The sequence below is a fragment of the Chiloscyllium plagiosum genome, chromosome 8, assembly GCF_004010195.1.
Source record: "Chiloscyllium plagiosum isolate BGI_BamShark_2017 chromosome 8, ASM401019v2, whole genome shotgun sequence".
Classification (NCBI taxonomy): Eukaryota; Metazoa; Chordata; class Chondrichthyes; order Orectolobiformes; family Hemiscylliidae; genus Chiloscyllium; species Chiloscyllium plagiosum.
Window position 1 is genome coordinate 77823795 of NC_057717.1, and position 21370 is coordinate 77845164.

Genomic DNA, 21370 nt, shown 5'->3' on the forward strand with positions numbered 1-21370 from the left:
AATAATTCGTTCGAGTCATCAAGCTTGAATTTGAGGTTTAGGGCAAAGGTCAGTGAGCTTTGAACGTGGAAAGATTGGATTGGCAAAAGTATTTTTATGCCCAGAGTATTTTGTCTTACCCACAAAATACCCATTTGGCCGCACGGATTTAGGGTAAGGATGGGCTTGAAATAGAAATAATTGAAATGGTCAGTAAATTGTTTAAACGGGTTGTTTGGTGTTCGACTTTGTGTCAAGGATGCTCTCATGTAAACCTGCACTGGATTTGGTGAGTTACAAGTCGTTGTGTTATACTATCACATTCGACCCTGGTTAGCTGGTTTGATGGTGAGGTTGGGGTGGCAGCAGGGCCAGTGGAGGCTGAGCGATGTGAGGGTGAGAGGTTGCAGTTGCTAAGAAGGAATGATCGTTTGAGGCGCCGGTGGCTGTTTGAGATAATGAGATCGAGGGAGGATAAGAGGTCAGCACAGGGTGCCGAGTAGGATGGAGTCTTATAGAGGTTTGCAAAATCAGGACGGTTAAATAGGCATGGGTAGGGTAAATAGGCAAAGTCTTTTGCCTTGAGTCGAGGAGTCCAGAACGCGAGGGCATAGGATTAGGGTGAGAGGAGAAAGATCTCAAACAGACCTACGGGGCAATGTTTTCACACAGAGGGTGTTACTTGTATGGAATGGGCTGCCAGAGGAAGTGGTGGAGGCTGGTACAATACAATCTTTAAGAGGCAGGTGGATGGGTATATGAGTAGGAAGGGTTTGGAGGTATATGAGGTGGGTGCTGGCAGGTGGGACTAGATTGTGTTGGGATATCTGGTCGGCATGGAAGGTTTGGACCGAAGGGTATGTTTCAATGCTGTACATCTCTATGACTCTTTGGATCGACAGACTTATCTACCACCTCGGAACGCTTCTACGACATGTAATCAAATTTGAATTCACCAACTGCATCATGTCCCCTCCCACTATCTGATCCCAGATCTAACACTCTAAATTGACACAGTTCTCTTGTTCTGTCCTACCTGTCCATCTTCCTTCCCACTTGACCAATCCACCCTCCCCACCGACCTATCACAATTGTCCTTCCCTGCATCGACTTCCGATCTATTTTATCCACAAGCCCTATTTATCTCCCAGATCATTTGCCCGTCTGCATTCTTTTTCACGGGCTTACACTCGAAACTTCGATTCGCCTGCTCCTCAGATGTTGACTGACATGCTGTGCTTTTCCAATGCCACAGTCTTTAACTCTGACTCTCCAGCATCTGCATTCATACCTTTTTCTTAATGAATGAGTTGGTGCAATATAGGTAGCAATTAAATCAGTACGGCCGTGAAATTATAAAAGGATATAAATATCTTATTCACATGGGGCAAACAGAGTGGAATGTTGTTCAATGTAGGGAGGCGGGGAGTAACTTAGGTTGTCGTATTTATGACTTCAACACTTAACAAAAAAACATTGTAGATGTTTGGAACTGCTTTCAGTAAAATGAATATATCCCAAGACAATTTTAATTTTTACAGCAAACTTACAATAATATGTTACCTTTTCCACTTTATCCTACGCCAAGCACTGTTAAAAGCTGGGGACATTTGCTTTCCTGACTGTTGGCTGAGCGAATACGATAACGTCCTCTGCACTGTCCCCTTTACAATTTAGCCTCTGACCTATCACTGCTGAGTCGAAGTTTAAATCGAAGCATCTTCTGATCTGATGATTGTCTGATTATGCTGTGAAAATCCCCCCTCCCTCTGTCCCTCTACGGCCGAATGCTTGAGGGCATTCATCCTCCACCAGCCCCTGCAAAGTGCTGTGGGGAGGCCGGCAGAGAGAGGAATGGTATCACTGTTAAAACAAAGGAGCTGCGTTGTGTAAATTGCACTCTTGCCTCAAATAATACTGATATTACTAATGTTGGTGTCACCGAGTGCATGCTCTTTTCAGTTTACCCTTTATGTCTCGGTTTAAGTCTTTTGATCACCACACCCTAACTTACAATAAGCTGCCTGGACTATTCGTTAAAAGAAACTTTTCTGTGTACTTCATTACACATCACAATATATCAATCAATTTTGACTTTTCAACGCATGACAGGAAGTTCGTGTTTTGGACTGCATTGAAGTGGCAGCCATTGGAATTACGCAGGTAATGTTAAAAGGAGTGCCACCATTTATAATATTTAGTCGTATTATTCAAAAAGCAAAGAATTCCTGTGACCAGGTATTTTGCTGTGTAACTAATCTTTCGCTCTGAACCGAGTCAACGTTGCTATGTAAATAAATGCGTTTGTGCAACAACAGTCGCGATAATAACCATCAGGTGGGTAGCTGCCATAACCACCAGGTAGCGAGTAGTGCAAGGTGAACACCGCACTTTCCCCGGGCATGAATTGCAATTGCTATCAAATGGGAACAGAAGCAATGAATTACTGATCATAATTCCCCCCACCTATTCTACAGAACAACAGTAAGATTTTATTGCCTTAACGTAGAATTCACCAGCTTCTAAATCTCCCATCAACCTACCTCATCACAGGCACAGCCCTCCTTCTCCATCTCACTACCTTGATCTGACTCGACCTGTCCATCTTCCTTGCCACCTATACTTTCCAGTCTTCCCAATGATCAATCACAGACAACTCCAGCTTGCTTCCACCTGTTGCTATCTCACATATATTTCCAAAAGCCATACCCTGCCCATTTATTTCTGAGTCCCCTTCCCCCTCTCGAGGCCTGATGAAATATTTTAAACTGAAACGTCGACTCCCACGTCCTCTGATGCTGCCTGACCTGCTGTACTTTTCCTCTGGCTCAACTCTTTGCCCACTCTCAAACGTGCATTCGAATGAGTGTAGTCGATTCTGACAGTTTTCAGCTCCAACTCTGTCAGGTGCAGAGTCTGTTCGAAATCTCGCTGCCAACTCAGTCATCGGACTCGTGATTGAACTATCAATAGAACAAACTCTCTCTCAAGCCATTCTCTGCTCTTATAATTGGATGAAATCCTGATCAGGTCTTCCATAGGATTAGTAAACAGGTCATCAAAATGTATACAGGATCTTAAACAGGACTGTTCCATGTGTTACACGAGGGGAGCATAACAGATAATGCGGGACTCCCTTCGTAACAACGTGAGAGTGTTTGGACTTCTATGATCTTTGCGTTGTAGGCCTAATTTGAAAATCAAATTAATAATTTCCAGGCAGCATCCGTGGGAGACAAAGCAGAGGCAATGCTTCGCTTCAAGTGACCCTTCTTCAGAGCTAACTTGCGTGATCTGTCCTCGTACTTTCAATCCGTATGAAAACAGAATCGATGACAGAACACTAAGATTAGAAAATGCTGCAGCTGGGTGTCCCTGTAAGTGGTGAATTGTACCGAGAATGCTGTTGAATGAATTGCTGTCACTCTTCTCGTGCTTGGATAGCCTAACCACCCAGTGAGCTGGAGACATTGTTGTTGAAAAGCTAAAAACAGAGAGCATATCATCAGCAGATTAAAACAACTTCAATGTCATAATGCCATAACAGGAACGCCAATAAAAGTAAGTGTGGTGTAGAACACCTTCTCCACTTTTGAATTCGTAGATGCATTTTCCCGTGTGCGGCGATCTGTCCCTGCAGGCAGCTGGCAAGCTCCTCGTTTGAAACACTGAGCTGATATATTCCCAGAGACGTTGCCTTATACTGTGTGGAAGCTCTTTGTGGAGATCGAGGTCACAACATTTCTCAGCTTTGTTGCTTTTTTTTCAAATTTCTGTTAGTCAACAAATTTATTACAATAACTCGTTTAATCCCAGTTATGGAGGAACATAATTTGGAAACTGAAGTAGTGGTGCTGGAAGAGCACAGCAGTTCAGGCAGCATCCAAGGAGCGAGGAGACTGGACGCCTCCTAGCAGAGCGCTTTAGGGAACTCTCCGGGACACCCGTACCAACCAACCACGCCACCCTGTGGCCCAACATTTCAAACGTCCCTCCGACTCTGCCGAGAACATGGAGGTCCTGGGCCTCCTTTACCGCCGCTCCTTCACCACCAGACACCTGGAGGAAGAACGCCTCATCTTCCACCTCGGAACACTTCAACCCCAGGGCATCAATGCGGACTTCAACAGTTTCCTCATTTCCCCTTCTCCCACCTCAATGCAGTTCCAAAATTCCAGCTCAGCACCGCCCTCATGACCTGTCCTACCTGCCGATCTTCTTTTCCATCAATCCACTCTACCCTCCCCCCGACCTATCACCTTCATCCCCTCCCCCACTCACCTATTTTACTCTATGCTACTTTCTCCCCCACCCTCCTCTCACTTATCTCTCCACCCTTCAGGCTCTCTGCCTGTATTCCTGATGAAGGGCCTTTGTCCGAAACGTCGATTTTACTGCCTGAACTGCTGTACTCTTCCAGCACCACTAATCCAGAATCTGGTTTCCAGCATCTGCAGTCATTGTTTTTACATAATTTGGAATCTGCCAGCAATAACACAGGCCGTTCAAACACCATAAGTCTCATACCAACATCACAAATTATTTTAACCGATGTTGCATCAAGACAGTTTATTCGAAGTATGAAAGCATATCTCAGACCTGTCCAGCTGTGCTCACAGGTAGGAGCTGCCTTCTTCAAATTAGAGCATTTCACTTACTGATTAAAATGTGATTATTATCATCCAAAGAATATGTGCATTGCTGCCGAGGTCAGCATTTATTCTCCATCCCCAATTTCCCAGGATGTGGAATCAGATGAAGGAACATGTGAAGCGAACACACTGCCCTTTCTGATGGAAGAGGACCCAGTGCACATGGTGGGTTACCAACAATGGAGAAATGGATGAGAATTTTAAATCCAAGTAAGGTAGCAATTTGAATTTAAGCATCTGCAGTCGTGGATTTAAATCCTCACCCATAGAACACCAATCTCTAGCTTATAAGAAAAAGCAAACTAGTGATAATATGGCCATGCCACTCTCTGTACAGCTTGCAATGATATGTTTTAACAGCAAACTAATTCAGCACCGCTCACAACTTCAAAAACGTAAACAGATTCATTTTCTGCATTTAATCGAAGTCAAATTCAGGCCACCACTAAAACTAAATAGCAACACATCGCATCATGTAAATTCTGAAACAAATGAAACTCATCCGACGAACACATCCATTCCAGAAACAAATTCTTCCACTCGTCCCAAGAAGAAAAGTCTGTACCAAACCTTCTCATCAGATTGACAGACCTCCATATAGTACAGAACGTCTGGAAAATGCAGATGTTGAAACCGTGACTGTCAATCGGGATGCATCAGGGACCTCCCTTTTATTGTCACGATCTAACAGTTCCTTCAGTGTTGATACACCGACAGTGCACTGACCACTCAGAACTCACCATCTGCCAGTACGGCGATCCCGTAGTACTGCCACTCTGACAGTTCAGTGGACTCTGCGCAGGCACTCCAAAAGTGTAATACTCCCTCAATACTGGCCCTGTGTCAATGCAGCACTGCCTCAGTCCTGACCCTGCAGCAAGTCTTCACTTCCTTCGTACTGATTCTCTAACATGTGGCGTCACATTATTGTTGACACTCCAGCAGTGCATCATTCCTTCTGTACTGACGTTCCGACATTGACACACTCACGTAGTATGTGCTTCTTTGCACAAGGGACCGGGCTTCGATTCCAGCCTCAGGTGACAGTCTGTGTGGAGTTTTCACTTTCTCCCCGTGTCTGCGTGTGCTTCCGTTGGGTGCTCCGGCTTCCAACCACAAGGTGAAATTGAGGAATGCAGAATCGAGAGATCAGAGTCGAGATTATGATGCTGGAAAAGCAGAGCAGGTCTGGCAGCATCCGTGGAGTAGGAGTATCGATGTTTCGGGCAAAGGTGTGTGGCTGGGAGGCTGAGAGATAAACAGAAGTCGGGTGGGGCTGGAGAGAAGGTGGCTTAGTAAGCAATATACGGATGAAGTTGAGGGAGAAGGTGAACGGTCGGACAGGAGGGTGCAGGGTGGATGGACAAGACAAGAAGACAGTGCCGAGTTGGGGACATGGCTCTGAGATAAGGTGGGGCGAGGGGAAATGAATAAACTGTCAAATCCACATTAATGCCCTGTGTTTCCAATTTCGCAAGGCAGCATTTGAGGCGTGGAGGAAGACCTCCTACATCGCCAAAACGAATCACCCGATGTCTGGATGAAAACAGTTCATTTACCGCATTGGGAACCTGCAACCACACGGGATTAAAGCGGATTTCACCAGTTTCATCACTTCCATTCACCCCACCTTATCCCAGTCCTCAACCTCCAACTCGGCACCGCCCTCTTGACTTATCTTTCATCATTCCTCTCTATCCACTCCACTCTCCTCTCCAATCTACCAAATCCTCCCCACCTTCATTTACCTAATGTATTCTCAACTGCCTTCCCCAGCCCCACCTTCTCCCATGTATATCTCAGTCCCGCCCACCGGCCCACAAGCCTCATTCGGAATGAAGGGCTTATGCCAGAAAAGTTGATTCTTCTGCTCCGAGGATGCTATCTGAACTGCTGTGCATTTCCAGCACCACACTCTTTCTCCCACAATCCAAAGATGTGCAAGTTAGCTCGATTGGCCTTGCTAATTTCCACTTCCGAGGTAGTTTGGGTTAGTTGTGCTAGCTGTGGGAGAATGCACAATGTGCGGATAGGGAGAAGGTTTTGACCGGATACACTTATTGGATGACAGGGCGGGTGATGATTTTGGTTTGGATGCTTTTTGGAGGGTCACTGCGGACTTGTTAAGCTAAATGGTCGATTTCGACATTGTAAGGATTCGATGGCATTCTACAATACTCACCACTGATGGGAAAAATTATGAAAGCTATGAAGTGGTAAGATGTTTTTATTGATTTTGGAATGATGGACAAACATTCTTCATACTCAGTGTGTCTGCATTTTATACGGCTCTGACAGAAAGTTTAAAGTCAGGCTGTGAGTGTTTCCATGATCAAGACTGATCGATTATTGATGATGGGTAATATGCAGGGTAAAGGAATTAAGTAGAACAACTGTTCAACTTACCATAATTGTATTGCTTGGAAGGATAGTCATGATGATCTGAATTGTCTCTGCTGTTAATTTTTTCTGCATCTTCATTCCTCGTTCCTACCCTGTTCCCACAATGTTGTGGTATACTTTACCATATACTTTATAATGATTAGATTAGATTACATTACAGTGTGGAAACAGGCCCTTCGACCCAACAAGTCCACACCGACCCGCCGAAGCGCAACCCACCCATACCCCTACATTTACTCCTTACCTAACACTACGGGCAATTTAGCATGGCCAATTCACCTGACCTGCACATCTTTAGACTGTGGGAGGAAACCGGAGCACCTGGAGGTAACCCACGCAGACACGGGGAGAACGTGCAAACTCCACACAGTCAGTCGCCTAAGGCGGGAATTGAACCCGGGTCTCAGGCGCTATGATATAAACCATATTTGTCTTCCATGTCATTTGGGTTCCAGCTGACCCTTCATCTTTTCCTACCCGCTCCAACAGCGATGGTAGATGCAAAGGAATCGGATGCAGTGATGCAGCAGAAGGTTTTAATTCAAATTCCGCCTATCATCAACATCAACTCCATGGAGTAAACCATTATTTGTACCAAAAGGTGTCAGAAATCTCTGGTCCTCAACTTTTCCAGCACAAACACTAAGGTTGAGAGTGTTCTGAGCAAGGTCCTTGGGTGCATATGGAGAGTTAGTCTGTACTGACAGAAGACCCTGATAGAGCATCGAGCAGGGAGCTCCAAGCTAGTTCCTGTGTGTCTCGCCCAAAGCTGTCCTGCACTACTATGCTGGATGCATGTAATGCTGCACGGAGATCCCTGAGTTGGCTCAGGATCCTGCTAGATTTCAGTGCTCAGGGAATCGCACAGGGCTAGGCAGATAGTCAGTACTGCTATCACAGCCTCAGCAAAGCTCAGTGACTTCTGAATTATGTCTCTGATGGCCAGACCTTCCTATACGATGTCTCTCTAGTGGTCGATGCGTTCTGAGTGATGTCTCTGTATTGTTGGGGGAATTCTATATGAGATCTCTTTATTGGTTAGCATCTTCTGAATGGTGCCGCTATACGAATCTCTGCAGAGTTCGTTCTGTTCTGAGTGTTTTGTTCCCGACCCATGATGCAGTCAATGGTATCAATATATCATGCTGAATGGAAACGAATCCCTGCACCGTCCAATAGATGCATCCTGCAGGCTCGAGTTGATATGACCTCATATCCGGAACCTGACGGTGCCTCCCACCTTCCTCAGGAGAAAACCTAAACAGACAACAACATGAAATTACCTGTAAAACATTGCTTCATGATGCACCCCAACTCAAATCCAAACTTCTCCATGGCCATGGCCCTTTGTTATCGCCTTCCTCTGTTTTTCTCTTTCAATTGCCCTGTGTTTCTTTCGTCTGTGTCTTCCACTATCATACTCTCTATATATATCAGTCTCACGTTCTCACTGTCTACGTGTACATACTTCGATTTTCTCCGTACCTCTCGTTTTTTTTTGTAATTTTGTCCTTGCCTTATTCTTCAAGTCTCCGAATATTTTCTATCTCTTCGTAAATCTTATGTATATCGTATCCATTTTGCTTTCCCTGTTGGTGCAATTTCAATCTCTCTCTGTCTGACGACCTGAGAATGGGTGTGAGCCCCTGCTTTCCGAGAGCCTCTTCAGGTTCTGGCAACATCATCTTAAATTGAAACTGGATGCGTGTGCTAAATTCATCGTCTTCTCAGATCACTCAGTGCAACTGCAGGAGCAGAAGCTGTAGCCGATAGAGATGAATAACTGCGAAGAGCAGAGGTGATTGTCAAGCAATTGGAATTGTGTCTTGCGGTTGCAATCAGCACAATTCCGTTTTGGAGTAGCATGTGTTGCGAATCTCACCCTCATTAATAATCCAGGATATATCCCTTTGGTTCCAAGACAGCACGACTCTGGGGAGAGTTGTTGAACAGAGGGAATTTGGGGTACAGATGCACAGTTCAGTTCGTCTGACCTCAGTGGTGGGAAAGATGCTGGAGTCAATTATAAATGATGAAATTACGACACATCTCGATAGCAGTAGCAGGATAGTTCAGAGTCAGCATGCATTTATGAAGGGGAAGTCATGCCTGACTAATCTTCTGGATTTTTTTGAGGATGCAACTCTGAAGATGGAAAAGCGAGATCCAGTGGATGTAGTGTACCTGGACTTTCAGAAAGCCATTGATAAAGTCCCACTTAGGAGGTTAGTGAGCAAAGTTAGGGCGCATGTTATTGGGGGTAAAGTACTGACTTGGATTGAAAATTGGTTGGTTGACAGGAAACAGAGTAGTGATAAACGGCTCCCTTTCGGAATGGCAGGCAGTGTAGAGTGGGGTGCCACAGGGATCAGTGCTGGGACCGCAGCTTATTACAATATATATTAATGATATAGAAGATGGTAATAATAGTAACATGAGCAAATTTGTTGATGATAAAAAGCTGGGTGGTAGGATGAAATGTGAGGAGGATGTTAGGAGATTACAGGGTGATCTGGGCAGGTCAGGTGAGTGGACAGATGCATGAAAGATGCAGTTTAATGTGGATAAATGTATGGTTATCAACTTTGGTGGCAAGAACAGGAAGGCAGATTACTACCAAAATTGAGTCAAGTTAGATAAAGGGGCAGTACAAAGAGATCTGGGTGCTCTTGAACACTATTCAATGAAGGCAAGCATGCAGGTACATCAGGTCGTGAAGAAAGCCAATAGCATGCTGGCCTTCATAACAAGAGGGATTGAGTATAGAAGTAAAGAAGTTCTTCTGCCGCTCTACAGGTCCCTGGTGAGACCGCACCTGGAATATTGTGTGCAGTTCTGTTCTCCAAATTTGAGGAAAGACATTCTGGCTATTGAGGGAGTGCTGCGTAAGTTCACGAGGTCAATTCATGGAATGGCGGGACTATCTTATTTTGAAATATTGGAACGACTGGGCTTGGATACCCTTAAGTTTAGAAGACTGAGAGGGGATCTGATTGAGATGTATAAGATTATTAAATGATTGGACACTCTGGAGGCAGGAAACATGTTTCTGCTGATGAGTGCGTGCCGGACCAGAGGACGCAGCTTAAAAATACGGGGTATACCATTTAGGACAGAGATGAGGAGAAACGTCTTCACCCAGAGAGTGGTGGCTGTGGTGAATGCTCTGCCCCAGAAGGCAGTGGAGGCCCAGTCTCTGCATTCATTTAAAAAAGAGCTGGATAGAGCTCTCAAGGATAGTGGAATCAAGGGTTATGGAGATAAGGCAGGAACAGGATACTGGTGAAGGATGATCCACCATGATCATAATGAATGGTGGTGCAGGCTCGAAGGGCAGAATGGCCTACTCCTGCACATATTGTCTATTGCCTATTGTCAGAGGGCGATATGTTAGCGAAGAAGGCATTTTGCATTATTGACTTCATTTGTCAGAGTATTGACTATAGGCTTTGGGACATCACCCAACGTTATGTTGGACATTGGGTAGGCCACCTTTAGAATACTGCTTCACAGTTCTGTTCCTTTTGCTTCCGGAAGAATGTTGCTTTCTGAGAAAGATTGTACATTAAATTCACAACGATATTCTTAGTACTGGTGGGATTGAGTTATACGGTGACGTTGGATAAGTTGAGACTTTTCTTGCAGAGAATACCAGAGGAGTGGCGACGTTATAGAATTTACAAATTCATGAAAGACAGGGATAAAGTGAATTGCCAAGATCTTCTACCCAGTGCAGAGAGTCCAAAACTACAGCACATTGTTTGAAGGTTAAAGAGAAAGGATTCAAATCAGCCCTGAGAGAGAATTTCCTTTCACAAAGGATGGTGCATGGATGGAACGAGCTGCCAGAGGAAGTGGTAGCGGTGATCACAATTTTAAATTTAAACACATTTGGACAGGTACATAGATAGGAAAATTTGAAGTGATATGTGCCAGGCGTCGGCAGGTGGCACTATTTAACTGAAAGATACTCGTATGAACGAGGTGGACAAAAACGTCTGTTTCCGTGTAGTATGACTCTGACTTTGTGACTCTGAGGGTGTACCTGGTCCAGAAATAATCAGTTGCTGACCAAAAAGGAGTAGACATTAAAACAAGAGCTGGTGTCCTTCTACACCTCTCGCTGAAAGTAAACAAGAAGGTGCAGCAGGTGAGCAAATGGTGTTTTGGTCTACATAGCTAGGGACTTCGAGTCACAGGGCAAGGGATGGATTGTTGAAATTGCACTGCGTCTTGTTGAGACCAAACCTGGAAGAGTGTGTGGCGCTGTCGTCTCCTTAGCTGTGGAAGGATATTCTGACGATAGACGGAGCGCAGAAAAGGTTTCACGCACTAATCCTGGAAAGGCAAGGCAGATGTATGAAAAGAGGATAGATCAGTTGGGAGTGTATACACTGGGTTTAAATGAATGACGAGGTATTTCATAGAAGACTATAAAATTCTAACAGGGGTAGACAGGCTGAACGCAGGAAGGTTGCTTTAGGTAACTATGGAGTATACACCAGGGGGTCATAACCTGAAGATACATGATCGGCTATTACGGACTCAGGTGAGCAGAAACTTTTAACCCAGAGAATGGAGAGCCTGTGGAAGTTTCTGCCGCGGAAGGTCGCTGACGCCCGAATATTGAACGTTTTCATGAACGCGTTAGATATTGTTCTTTGGATTACAGGAGTCAGCGTGTATGGGGGAAAGTGAGAAAAGGGGACGGAGTTTCATGATCTCTCGCCAAAATGTTGAATGGTGCCCGCAGACTTGAAGCGCTGAATGACTTACTTGCGGGCTATTGTCTACGTATTTAAATTTCATATGGTCAACGGACAATCAGCAAAACACAAAAAGAGGAAAGAGTTTTTTGGGATGACCAAGTGATTAGATAGGCTTGAGTGACCGTCGCAAGATTAGAAGTCCAGCTAACACCGTATTAAATTCTCCAGGATTGTGAAGAATGGCGTATTAGACTGAGAATACATGGATTTGGCTGAGGACATAACCTTAAACACCAACAGCATTTCATAATCATAGGTGATGCACGAACGTACGGCAGAAGCTATTCTTTGGCATTTCACAAGGCATGGCCATGCAAAACAGAGATGAGAACTGTCTTCACTCAGAGGATGGTGATCCTGTGGATATCCCCTCTAAAAGAGACTACAGAAGTTAAACCACTGCAACAAAAATAGATGAATTTCTGGACGCTTATTGTGCCCTGGATTTTGTGGATTGTGTAGGATTCTGGCACTGATTTGCATGATTAACTCTTCCATTCTCTCTCTTTGCCACTCTCCCCTGGTATGTCTTTTTTCCGTTTCTCTGTCCTGCACTCCCTCATGGCGACGCTCACTCTGCTTTTTTCAGTTACTTCATCGTCTTTGAATTGTTCCTTTATCTCCATTTACATCCCGTTTTTATTTATCGTTCTCTCTCTCTCTCTCTTTTACATTGACTCCTCCTCCCTTATTCTTTGTGCCCTCTTGTTTATGTGTCTTGCTGCCTTTCTGTTTTGTTGTCTTTGTTGCTTCTCTATTTCAGCGCTGTCGTCCCTCGTCTCCACTCATGCTTCAGTTCTTGCCATCTCTCTCAAAAACATCATGCTCTCTCTTATGTTTTCCCCACTTGAAGTCTGTTTCCACTTTTCTGCTTCTGGGCCTGCCTTTCTTTTTCTGACTGTCTCCAGGTTTGTCTCTGCCCCTCTCCCTATCTGATTGTCCCAATGTCACTGTGTGTGTCTCTCTCTCTTTCTCCATCCCTCTTGACTATGCCTCTGTCTTTATCGGTGTGCGTCTCTCTCCAATCCTCTTTCTGAATGCCCTCTGTTCTGTCTGCTAATATGACTCTGTCCTTGCGAGTATGGTTGTCTCTGTCTCTCTTTGTCTCTCTCCCACACCGCCAGCTCCCCTCTGCCTTTCTCCCTGTCTCTGCCTCTCTGCACCTCTGTTGAATGCCTCTGTCTATCTCTCTGTCTCACACACACACACACACACCTACACAGAGTCATATAGTCGTATATACACGCGCACGCACTCACAAACATACACACATGCACACACGCTCAGACAACCAAGCCCTTTCACAAATATTCACACAACATTCTGGCACATACACATAGATACACAGATACACCAACTCGCATTGTCACAGATACACGCTTGATTTGGAGATGCTGCGTGTTGGACTGTCATGTGCAAAGTTAAAAGTCAAACAACACCAGGTTATAGTCCAATAGGATTTATTGGAAGCACTAGCTTTCGGAGCGCTGCTCCCACAACCACCCGATGAAGGGCAGCACTCTGAAGGTTAGTGTTTCCAATTAAAACTGTTGGACTATAACCAGATGCATTCACACTCTCAGAAACACACATGTGCGTGCGCATGAACTTATACATGCACGCAAACACACTCACACACACACACTTGAATGCATTCGCACACATACGCAAAAGAAATACATGTCTACTTATATGCACACTCTCAGACTTACAGACACCCATGCATTCAGACATACACACATACACATACTTTCTCACACAGAATATGAAACTCTCAGATCCTTTCCTGGGCCATGAACAGATCCAGTTGATTAAATCTGATCATGCATCATGTGACATGGCCCCACGGCAGCTGCAGGAGCAAAGAAGCAGCCTCACCTAGACGGTGAGCTGGGCAATTGCTCTTTTGTGCAAATTGTCCGAGTAACCTGGTGGTACAAGCATGAATTGTAAGTAGGTTATTGCTGTGCTGTGATGGTGTGGAAAGGTTTGCATATGTCAGATGTTGGATGCCAGTATCCATAGACAGGGGGTGAATGTGGCTGTTGCTCATTGAGCACACCCTCAGATGGCGATTCCGGGTGTCCAACGTAGATGTTCGGTGAAGCAAGTTGCGAACTGGTACCGCAAGACTCCATTAACGTCAGTGTCGGAATTTCTCGACACTTAGATTCTGGTCGGCAGATGGTATTTTGGGATCCTGTGCGTTATTGAGGCAAGATTAAGTAATACTGAGCATCATAATGAGCATTAATCCCCATTAATATATGTTTTGCCAGTTATGAATAATAATCTCATCAGCGTAACCAGGTTTTGCTGGGAAAAGGCGACTTTTTGTTCTCAATAGCAAGAAAGGGCTCAATTGACATCTCATACAGTTCTTCCAAATGACACACTATTGTTGATATTTTGGAGTGCTCGTGATCACAGTAAAATAAGACAGGCAATCGATAATTCCTCAGTAACATTTTTCATGACTCATTGAGTTTGGAAAGCAGCATCAGTTCAGGCATGATACATTAGTTAATTATGGAGTCACAAAAATGTATACCACGGAAATAGATCCTTTGATACAACTCGTCAATGCCATCCAGATATCATAAATTCATCTAGTCCCATTTGCCAACATTGGCCCATATTCCTCTTAAACCTTCCTATTTATATACTCAGCCATATGCCTTTTAAATGCATGGCTTTCTGAGGGGCAGGTCATGCCTCACAAACCTTACTGAGTTCTTTGAGGAGGTGTCAGGATAGGTCGACGACAGTCGAGCAGTGGATGTGGTGTATATGGATTTGAGCAAGGCATTTGATAGGGTTCCCCATGGTAGGCTTATTCATAAATTCAGGACGTATGGAATACAGGAAGATTTGGCTATCTGGATTCAGAATTGGCTGGCTGACAGAGGGCAGAGAGTGGTTGTTGGTGTCAAGAATTCTGCCTGGAGGACAGTTTTGAGTGGGGTCCCGCAGGGCTCTGTTCTTGGCCCTCTGTTTTTTGTAGTTTTTATAAATGAATTGGATGAGGAGGTTGAGGGGTGAGTTAGTAAATTTGCAGATGACATAAAGATTGGAGGTGTCGTCGATAGTATGGATGGCTACTGCGGGCTGCAGTGCGACATAGACAGGTTGCAGAGCTGGGCTGAGAAATGGCAGATGCAATTCAACCTGGATAAATGCGAAGTGATTCATTTTGGAAGGTCGAGCTCGAATGCTGAATATAGGATTAAAGACAGGATTCTTGGCAGTGTGAAGGATTAAAGAGATATTGATGTACAAGTACATAGTTCCCTTAAAGTTGCCACCCAAGTGGATAGGGTAGTTAAGAAAGCATATGGTGTGTTGGCTTTCATTTACAGGGGGATCACGTTTAAGAGCCGCGAGGTTTTGCTGCAGCTCCATTCCTCCCTGCTGAGCCCACACTTGGAATATTGCGTCCAGATCTGGTCGCCTTTCTGTAGAAAAGATACAAAGGCTTTGCAGAGGTTTCACAGAAGATTTACCGGGATGCTGCCTGTACTGGAGGGGTTGGCTTATGAAGAAAGTTTGAATAAGCTCAGAATTTACTCTCTGGAGAGAAGGAGGAAGAGAGAAAACCTGATCGAGGTCTACAAAATTATGAGAAGAATAGATAGAGTCAATAGTCGGAGACTTTTCTGCAGGGCAGGATTGACTGGTCCGAGAAGTCAAAGTTTGAAGATATTAGGAGGAAGGTATACAGAAGACATCAGAGGTAGGTTCTTTATGCAGACAGCTGTGAATGCATGGAATGCGTTGCTCGCTGAGGCGGTGGAAGCGAAGTCATTGGGGGCATTTAAGCGACTGCTGGACATGAACATGGATAGCAGTGAGTTGAGTGATGCGTAGGTTAAGTTACCATATTTTACATTAGGATTACGTCTCGGCACAACATCCTGTGCCTCAGAGACTGTTTTGTGCTGCATTTTCCTATTTTCTCTGTTCTATGTTCTACAAGCTGTAATTGTACCAAACTCCACCACTTCCACTGATAGCTCATGCCGTACATACACTATCGTTTTTATGAAAAGGTTGCATTGTCGGTCCCTATTAAATCTTGCCCCTATTCCACTAATCCTATGTTTTCTGGTCCTGGACTCCTCCGCCTCAGAGAAAAAGACTTAGTAGGTTTATCCTATCGATGTCCCCCATGATTTTCTAAAACTTTGCATTTACACTCGAGGGAGAACAGCCCGTAACAATTCAGCCTCTCCCTATACGTCAAACCGTTCAAGCCTGACAACATGCATGTAAATCTTTTCTGAACCTTTCAAATTTCGCAGTGTCCGTTCTACAAGAGGAACATAAAGGAAATGTACAACCGTGACAATTGGAATCAGTAATGATACCAGAGAACAAACAGACTGTCGGCACGAAATGTGAAAATTTCATTCAATCATGGGGGCGGGGCTGGAGTCTCTTCGCTCACCGACGTGGTAGCGAACATTTTCTCCCTCTTCCTCTTCTTTTCTGGTCTACCTTTCACCTGCCTGATGAGTACTGCTCAATGAAGATTGTCCTGTGGTTCCAAGTGATGACATGTGCGAGAGTGTGATGCTGGACAAGCACAGCAGCACAGGCAACATCCGAGGATCAGGAGAATCGAAGTTTTGCGAAAAAGCACTTCATCAGGAATGTTGTGTTTTTCCAGAACCACACTCTCGACTCTAACCTCCAGCATCTGCGATCCTCACTTTCTCCTAGTTGATGAGTTGTGCTGCACAGAAGGTTAGCTTTAAGAGAGCTTCCATCTGCCGCAGTCCTTATTACATGTTGCCACGGCCAGGTAACATACACTGGGTTCTTTTGACCAGTGGCCATGGGACAACTGAATGTGAAATAGCCGAAACTTCAGCTTATAGTCTTTTGGATGCGGATGCTTATGGGATGAAAAGAGAGGACCAAAAGAGATCCTATCAGTGTTGTGGGACGGAAGAGAATGTGGTGGTGAGGGCACCAGTATAGGAAATGTTTGGGATATGGCTACCGGGCCTGTCAATCCCAACAGGACCTCTGAAAGATACAGTTTTTATCTTCAAAGTGGATTCCACTGGTCCTAAATGCTATCCCACCAATATTTTTGATTTATTATTATTGCATGTATCCATGTACAGTAAAAAAAAAAAGCTTTGTTCTGTGTGCAGTACCCGCAGATCTTAACATATCATACAAAGCGCATGAAGGTAATAGAACTGAGTGAAGGATACAATGTTTTGGCTGCAGAGAGAAGATGGATAGTGACTAACATTAAAAGTAAATTTTAAAATTGAGACCTTCATTTAGAAGTCAAATAGTTTTGGGGATAAAGCTGTTCTTAAATCTACACACGTGTATCGAACACTTTTTGTCCCCTGTCTCATGCAAAACGATTTTAGAGATTATAATGGAGCTGCGAGGGGTCTTTGATTATACCAATTGCTTTCCTGAGACAGCGGAAACGATAAGTAGATGGCTCGTTTGTGTGATGGACTGTGCAGTGTTCATAACTTTTTGCAGTTTCTTCTGGTCTTGGGAACAGCAGTTGCCACAGCACGCCGTGATGCAGGCCGATACGATGCTTTCTATCTGCATCCAAAGGATTATGAGCAGCAAGTTCCACCACCTACATTGTGGGGCCTCCACCAAACATTTATGTTTCACTTCCCTGCTTTGTCAGCATCCTACAGGGACTGTGCCCTCAGGGACACCCGGGTCCTTCTCTGATTCCAACCCACTCCCATGGCACCCATGCAATCACAGATTGCCCGTTTACCTCATCCGTCCTCACTGTCTAAAATTCCAGCTTCCTTCCAGGTGAAGCAGTGTTTTACCCGCACTTCACTTATCGAGTTTACTGTATTAACTGCTCACAAAGTTTCTCCTTTCCATCAGGGAGACGAGTCACAGATTGGGAGGCCCTCTTTGCGGGACGCCTCCGCTTCGTAAGAATGATCCCGACCTTCCTTTTTTCCTGCCACTTCCACACATCACCGTTTTCCCAGGTCCAGCATCTCTCACTGGAGGCCGACTGCAGGGATCCAGGAAGCTGAGCTCGAAGGAAAGAACATACTCATTTTCTGCTTGTAAGCCTGCAGCCTTCGGGGCTAAATATCAAATTCAACAATTTTAATTCGTCAACACCTTCTTCCGTGTCCTTTGCACGCAGTACACACCCTTGTAATGACACGGGCGCTTCAAGCACAGCCAACCACATGATCAACTTTTCTTTCTTCCTGCCTCACAATGAATCATCCCTTTCTGTGACTAACTGCTCTTCTCTTTGTTTCAGGATTCATTAGCCATTTATTGCAGCAGTGAGAGTGAGAACGACGACCTCCCCATCATTTTCAGCATATGTACCACATATCTGCATTGGAAACGTTGCCTCTGTTATAACTCCTCAGAATCTACCAAAACATTCGAGTTTCTCCAGTGATTTCGCTTTTCTTCCACATTCACCTCCAGACGACATTCCCTGCATGGTACCTCACTTCCTATTGTGCAGAACCACAGGATTGACAGACTTTCTGACCAAACTGTGCTAGATGTGGAGCTCAGACCCGTCCTGAGGGCTGACGCGGAGTCTTGAGGCCTGGCCATGTTATCGAAAGTGCACGACCTCGAGGTTGATGGGTGGTTCAGGGACTCACGCTGTCGAGAAATGAAAGATTATTTTAAAACTTTCCAGTGAGGGTGAGAAAACAGTTTCAATATTAATCAGCAAACTGTTAATGTGCAGGTACACAGTACTGAGAGGGACACATTTTCTATCCATGTCGCTATCCCAATGGTGGACGCTCTCGGAGCTAACAGTACAGCAGGGCAGGATGAGATACATCTAAGGCATTTGGGTGAAGTGTGAGCTAAGATGTGGTGCGACTGGCCCGAACATTACAGTTTCCCCTGGTCTCGGATGATGTTCCAGGAGATTGAAGGAGAGAACTTACAGGTTTGTTCTGAAGAATATTTAAAGTCAATCCTGACAGTCACAGCATTGCCAGCTTAATCCTGGTGATGGGAGAGCTTTTGGCAGCAATTATTTCGGACAGATCTCACAGTCACGTGGAAAAAGGTGGGTTGACTTGGTAAAGTAAAGGAGAAATTTTGCATAGGCAACTTGCTGAATGATTTTAAATTATTGAGATGGGCAGATGATGCCAAGGTTACTCATGTGATTCACATGAATTACCAGAAATCTTGTGAGCAAGGTTACAAGTCATGGTGCAAGCGGTAGTGATGACATGGTTACAAATTTGACTAGCGTTATAGGTAAAAGAGAGTAATGACCACTGGATACTTTTCTCGCGAGAGGAATTTGGAGTGACGTTCCCAAGGGATCAGTATTGAGACCAGCATGTTGCAGACAGGAGGAACAATAAGGAAGGCAAGGTAAGGGGCAGTTGGATAACACGGAATTTTAGGATGGTAAAATTAAACAAGACCTGTGAGGAATATAAAAAAAATGCAAAGAATCATGTAGGGATTCAGGACAGCAGGAAGGCGCCCTGAAATGTTCTTGGCAAGTAGGGTTAAAGAGAATCCAAGCGCATTCTATACAACATTAAATAGAAGAGAATCGCTCCAGAGAAGGTATGGCCACTCAAGGATTTTGGGAGGAAAACTGTGCTTGGAATAAGAGGATGTGGGTATTCTTAAAGGAGTATTTTGAATCAGTATTCGCCAATAAGAAGGATGTGGAGAATAATGAGATTTGTGTGGAACAGCCTGATATGCGCAGCATTTTGAGATCAAGAAAGAAGTGGTGCTGTGTCTCCTGAAGAGCATAAAAGTGAGTAAAGCTATAGATTCTGATAACATCTGTCCAGGTTATTGAGTAAGGCAAGAGATTGCTGGGGTCTTGACCATGGTCATTAACCACTGGAAAGATCCCGAGGACTGGCGAGCCAATAATGTTTTTCATCTGTTCAAGTTTGGGTTCAATCTTGGTTACCACATTGGAGAATTACGAAGACTTCGTAGAGGGTACAGAATAGGGTATCAGGATGCTGCCTGGATTAGAGGACATGAACAATAAGGAGAAAGCGTAAAAACTCATCTTATTTTCTGTGGTGCAGCGGAAGCAGAGGGGAGACATATGCAATTTATATCGAGTTGATAGTGAAAATGCTTTTCACCATAGTTGATATGTCCAATACTAAGGTGCATGCATTTAACGTGAAAGTTGTTAAGTTCAAAGTACGTATCAGGGACAAATTTATTTTAATTGTAGGTGTCAGGAACTCGCTGTTAGGTGTAGTGTTGGAGGCAGGTACGAAACTTGCGCTTAAGATTTATAAGGCTGATTAGCGTCTGACTGCTGAGCAGGAATAATTAAACCCTTGATTCACAAGATTCTCGTCCCTTACGGCTAAAATCAACGGAATGGAAAACACCTACTGCAGCTGTCTGAACATTCCTCTGTGCTTTCAAACAAACGTCAGAGACATGTTATGTAAACATGTCTAATAAAATTAACTGTCTTGTCAGCTTTAGGAATTTTTTTCCCCTTCATTAACCCTGTACTGGAGACGGAAAGCATAGAGGAGGTGGAGAAGGGGAGTCAAGAGAGCACACGACATTAGATTAGTGGGTAACCTTATGAAGTGTTTTTTTTTTGGTAAGGTCAGACTGATTAAAAGAAAGAGATTTTGTGGCCGAATTATTGTGCCCTTATGTCTGTGCCAGAAGCCACAGGTTCAAGTTCCACGCATTACATGTTTGCAGCGTAACATCTCCGATAATGTTACTCAAAATGTTTTAAATCGTAAATGGATAATTATGGGAAAGAGTGGGAACAAGGTTTGGACTGTCATAGATGAGGACATAGATAAGATATTAAATGAAAACACTGCAACATTTCACTTGAGAAGATGATGCTTCTGATGGCTAAGTCGAGGAAGAGTCCGTGTAGGGTAGAATTAAACTAGAGAGGACGGGTGCATAAAAAGGCAGCTATTTTCAAAACTGAAGGCAAGCTGTTGGGATGCGGTGTCTTCTCTATTATTTGAAAAAAATCGCTTTTCACATCAGAGAGCTGACAGATGGCATCTGTATTACTGATGTCCCATTCCTGTTCCAGAATAGAAGGACAAACAGTTCGTGATTAGATATTGCTCATCCTAACATTTCTGACCAGAAACGTTTACAGGAAATGGGCTACATTTTGCCATACGTCTAAGAATATAGCAAATGGAGATGGACAATAAATGTTCGCCGGGCTAATGATGCCCACGGCACAGGAGTGAGTTTAAAAGGGATTGGTGCCCCGTCACCTCCTGGCAATGCTATCTTTTCGCCTCACAGTTCTGCATGTTTCAACCATGTTCCAACTCAGCCTTTGCTGTTTCAAGGAAAACAAGCCCAATATTTGAAATATCTTCTTGGAACTATAATTCTCCAGCCCGGCAACATTTTGGTATATTATACTTTGCACTCTCTCCAGAGCAATTATATCCTTTCACAAACCCGCATTTCCACCCACACTCACATACACCAACCATCTCCCGACTTCCATTGCAGCTACACCTTTTTGCCCTCTTACACCCCTCAACGACGCCACGTTCTATCCAC